Source organism: Ornithorhynchus anatinus, chromosome 20 (genome assembly GCF_004115215.2).
Source record: "Ornithorhynchus anatinus isolate Pmale09 chromosome 20, mOrnAna1.pri.v4, whole genome shotgun sequence".
NCBI classification, from domain to species: domain Eukaryota; kingdom Metazoa; phylum Chordata; class Mammalia; order Monotremata; family Ornithorhynchidae; genus Ornithorhynchus; species Ornithorhynchus anatinus.
The window spans coordinates 29844124-29849541 of record NC_041747.1 but is presented as its reverse complement, the minus strand read 5'-3'; positions in this window follow the sequence as shown (position 1 = coordinate 29849541).

Genomic DNA, 5418 nt, shown 5'->3' with positions numbered 1-5418 from the left:
GGAGCGTACAGTCTAAGACGAGTGGAAATAATCCACCATGCGTAAAATCGCCGGTAGAGGCAAGGAGTAGATAAGTGATGAAAGCAAATGAATTAAATCATTACCAGGCAGATAAACAAATGAGTGCTAACATAGCTGACAGGATGACAGAACCAGGAAGGTGAAAGTCTATCAGGGAAGGCCTTCTGGAGGAGGAGGAGACTGCTTTAAAGGAGGGGAAGGAGTAGATTTTTGAGGTTGTGAGGCTGCGGGGAACGAGGTGAGCAATAGGCGTGAAGGTGGGAGACTCCAGAGGGGCCGTAAAGGAGCGGGAGTTTGGGACAAATACGTTTGATCGAAGGACAGATACTTTTTGGGGGGAACAGCTGGTGCTGCCTGGAAGCCAAAGGCCAAGGAGTTTTCGAATTGAACCAAATATTTTGCGTTGGACGAAGCCTCCCCGGACTCTGCCTTGGTTCCACGCCCGGGAATCCGGAGGAGAGGCGTCCGTCCGACAGCAGTAAAACCCAAGCTCTCAGCAATCCCGGGGGCCCTGTCCTCGCCGGCTCCCCGGCCCTGCACGTCCCGCTCCACGTGCCCTGGGCCCGGGGGGGTCGGGGAGCCAATCCTGAGGTCACCGCCCGGAGGGTGGAGGGGCAGCAGGGGGATCTCGTACTCCCGCACCACCAGAGGCAGCTGGGATGGGGTGGACGGGGCAGCGAGGGACATGTAATAACCTGACGCCGATCCGTGGGTCGCATTTAATAACAACAATAATAATAAAGATGGTATTTGTTAAGCACCTACTGTGTGTCAAGCCCTGGGATCAGGTTGGACAAGGACCCTGTCCCACATGGGGCTCACAGTCTTAATCCCCATTTTACAGAAGAGGCAACCGAGGCACAGAGAAGTAAAGTGACTTTCCCGAGGTCACAGAGGAGATAAGTGGCAGAGTCCAGGTCCTTCTGACTCCCAGGCCCGTCCTCTAGCCACTGGGCCGTGCTGCATTTGGGAAGGCAGAACACCCAGTGGGACGAGCACGGGGTGAGGAGGTAGAAGACCTAGGTTCTGGTCCCAGCCCCGCCCTCGGCCTGCTCTGTCACTTTGCGCCTCAGTTTCCTCCTCTGAGAAATGGGGGTAATAGACAGTGAGCCCCATGTGGGACTGGGAGTGTCCGATCTCAAGGGTGCTGTGTCTGTTCCAGCATTTAGCACATAGTAAGCGCTGAATAAAAGCCACCGTCATCATCACGGCTGGGTCATCAGGGTGGAGATGACCGATTATGCCTTTAACTTTCTTCTGCTTCCTCGCCAATCTTCGAAATTCTCCAAAGCGCGGGGGACCCTCAGGGGAGAAGCCGACGAGAGTCAATAATCAGTTGAGTTGGAATCTGAGCCGGGGGGGGGGGGTCAAAGCTAGGTCCGGGGAGGGGGAGCCCAAACCGGGGTCTGAGGGGGGAGGAGTTTCAGCTGTGTGGGCCGGGGGGGGGTCCGAGCTGGGGTCTGAGGCAGCCCCTAAAACCGGCCGACGCGGGAAGGAGTTCCGTCGGGCTGTGGTGAACAAACTCCAGGTCCGAGCCGTCTGCAGCCCGGAACGCTTCCAGTTGTCTCCCGGTGGCCGGGGAATCCGCCCAGTGGGAACTGGACAAAGAGAAGCAGCGTGACCTGCTGGATCCGAGCACGGGCCTGGGAGTCAGAAGGACCTCGGTTCAAATCCTGGCCCCGCCACCTGTCTGCTGTGTGACCTTGGGCGAGTCACTTCACTTCTCTGGGCCTCAGTTACCCTGTCGGTAAAATCGGGATCAGGACTGTGAGTCCCACGGGGGCCATGGATGGGTGTAATTCGTATCTGCCCCAGCACTTAGCACAGTGCCTGGCACATGGTGAGCGCCTAACAGCGTAGCTCAGTGGAAAGAGCACGGGCTTTGGAGTCAGAGGTCATGGGTTCAAATCCCGGCTCGGCCACTTGTCAGCTGTGTGACTTTGGGCAAGTCACTTCACTTCTCGGTGCCTCAGTTACCTCATCTGTAAAATGGGGATTAAGACTGTGAGCCCCACGTGGGACAACTTGATTCCCCTGTGTCAACCCCAGCGCTTAGAACAGTGCTCGGCACAGAGTAAGCGCTTAACAAATACCAACAGTATTATTATTATTATTATTAACAAGTGCTATAAAAAAACCAAACCAACAAAAAACACTGCCCTCCCCGACAGCAGCAGAGCGGAACTGGCAGGCCTGCCGGGCCGTCAGCCTTCCCTGGGTCAGCATGTGGACGCCGGCCTCTGCTCTGCCGGGGCATCTGCTTGGCTCAGTGGAAAGAGCACGGGCTTTGGAGTCAGAGGTCATGGGTTCAAATCCCCGCTCGGCCACTTGTCAGCTGGGTGACTTTGGGCAAGTCACTTCACTTCTTGGTGCCTCAGTTCCCTCATCTGTAAAATGGGGATTAAGACCGTGAGCCCCACGTGGGACAACCTGATTCCCCTGTGTCTACCCCAGCGCTTAGAACAGTGCTCGGCACATAGTAAGCGCTTAATAAATGCCAACATTATTATTATTATTATCTGCTCCAGATGGAGCTTTTTTTGGACCCTGTTTAATTCTGCCCACCCGGGCCGGGTCCTACTGCTTGATGCTGAGTGTGGCTCTCCGACGATTTAATAATGTTGGTATTTGTTAAGCGCTTACTATGTGCAGAGCACCGTTCTAAGCGCTGGGGGAGATACAGGCAAATCAAGTTGTCCCACATGAGGCTCACAGTTCATCCCCATTTTACAGATGAGGTAACTGAGGCACAGAGAATTCATTCAATAGTATTTATTGAGCGCTTACTATGTGCAGAGCACTGTACTAAGCGCTTGGGATGAACAAGTCGGCAACAGATAGAGACGGTCCCTGCCGTTTGACGGGCTTACCGTCTAATCGGGGGAGACGGACGGACGAGAACGATGGCAATAAACAGAGTCGAGGGGAAGAACATCTCGTAAAAACCGATGGCAACTGAATAGAATCGAGGCGATGTACAATTCATTTAACAAAATAAATAGGGTAACGAAAATATATACAGTTGAGCGGACGAGTACGGTGCTGTGGGGATGGGAAGGGAGAGGTGGAGGAGCAGAGGGAAAAGGGGAAAATGAGGCTTTAGCTGCGGAGAGGTAAAGGGGGGATGGCAGAGGGAGTAGAGGGGGAAGAGGAGCTCAGTCTGGGAACGCCTCTTGGAGGAGGTGATTTTTAAGTAGGGTTTTGAAGAGGGAAAGAGAATCGGTTTGGCGGAGGTGAGGAGGGAGGGCGTTCCGGGACCGCGGGAGGACGCGACCCGGGGGTCGACGGCGGGACGGGCGAGACCGAGGGACGGCGAGGAGGTGGGCGGCGGAGGAGCGGAGCGTGCGGGGTGGGCGGTAGAAAGAGAGAAGGGAGGAGAGGTAGGAAGGGGCAAGGTGACGGAGAGCCTCGAAGCCTAGAGTGAGGAGTTTTTGTTTGGGGCGGAGGTCGATAGGCAACCACTGGAGTTGTTTAAGAAGGGGAGTGACAGGCCCAGATCGTTTCTGCGGGAAGATGAGCCGGGCGGCGGAGTGAAGAATAGACCGGAGCGGGGCGAGAGAGGAGGAAGGGAGGTCAGAGAGAAGTGAAGCGACTCGCCCACAGTCGCAGAGCTGGGAGTCGAACCCATGACCTCTGACTCCGAAGCCCAGGCTCTTTCCACGGAGCCACGCTGCTTCTCAGCAGGGCGGGCAGGACCCTCTGGGTTGGGGCCGCGTACCCCACCTCTGCCCAGCAGAGCTTGGGGTGAGGAGCGAAAAAGGGGCACCCCTTTCTGCGTTGGGGAAAGCAGCTTCTCCTGGGGACGAGCTGAGCCCTCCGAGAGCCCCCGAACAGTCGGCCGCAGGCTCGGAAAAATGGACTCCGGGGGACCGAGGCATCTCCTCCCTCAGCCAGAACTCTGAACCGGCCAAATAGATGTAATAATAATAATAATAATGTGGGTATTTGTTAAGCGCTTACTAGGTGCCGAGCACTGTTCTGAGCGCTGGGGGAGACACAGGGGAATCGGGTGGTCCCACGTGGGGCTCACAGTCTTAATCCTCATTTTACAGAGGAGGGAACTGAGGCCCAGAGAAGCGAAGTGACTTGCCCCACGTCACACAGCTGACAAGTGGCCGAGCCGGGATTCGAACTCATGACCTCTGACTCCAAAGCCCGTGCTCTTTCCACTGAGCCACGCTGTAGAGGAAAGCAGGGAGGCCTCTTTCCCATTTCAGGGGAGGGGCAGGGTGGGAGGGGGCAGTTCCACATCGGGGAGGAACTCCCAGATCAACTGCATGTTTGAATTGGACAGCTGCCCCTCTATCTCCCCCCCCTCCCCGCTCGCAGGCAAATAAACAGAATGGCCGGGGCCCTAAGATCTTCCAGATGTCCCGTCCACCGTTTCCCCCACCCCACCTCCCACCACCCCGGGTTTCCTACCCCCTGGGTCGGGGGGGAGCCCTGCTGACAAACTCCATACGCAAGGATGGGATGGGGAATGGGGGGCGGAGGCGGGAGGGGGACACTCCTCTTCTAAAATGGGGATTAAGACCGTGAGCCTCACGAGGGACAACCTGATGACCCTGTATCTGATGATCACGCCGAGAGGCAGCCTGGCTCAGTGGAAAGAGCACGGGCTTTGGAGTCAGGGCTCATGAGTTCGAATCCCACCTCTGCCACTTGTCGGCTGGGTGACCGTGGGCGAGTCACTTCACTTCTCTGGGCCTCAGTTCCCTCATCTGTCAAATGGGGATGAAGACTGGGAGCCCCACGTGGGACAACCTGATTCCCCTATGTCTACCCCAGCGCTTAGAACAGTACTCGGCAGGTAGTAAGCGCTTAACAAAAAACAACATTATTATTATTATCTCCACCAGCGCTTACAACAGTGCTCGGCACATAGTAAGCGCTTAACACATACCAACATTATCATTAAAATGGGGGTTAACTGTGAGCCTCACGTGGGACAACCTGATGACCCTGGATCTCCACCAGCGCTTAGAACAGTGCTCGGCACATAGTAAGCGCTTACCAAATACCAACGTTATCATTAAAATGGGGATTAACTGTGAGCCTCACGTGGGACAACCTGATGACCCTGGATCTCCACCAGCGCTTAGAACAGTGCTCGGCACATAGTAAGCGTTTACTAAATACCAACGTTATTATTAAAATGGGGATTAACTGCGAGCCTCACCTGATGACCCTGGATCTCCACCAGCGCTCAGAACAGTGCTCTGCACATAGTAAGCGCTTAACACATCCCAACATGATTAAATGGGGGGGGGGGGGGGGGCGGTTTCCAGCCGGTCCGTTGCGGAAAGGAGGGAAACGGGTCCCTCTTGGGGACCCGTAGTGACGTCATCCCCTTCCCGCCTCTCCAGCGCTGGGGGGGGGAGGGGGCTCCTGGCCGCC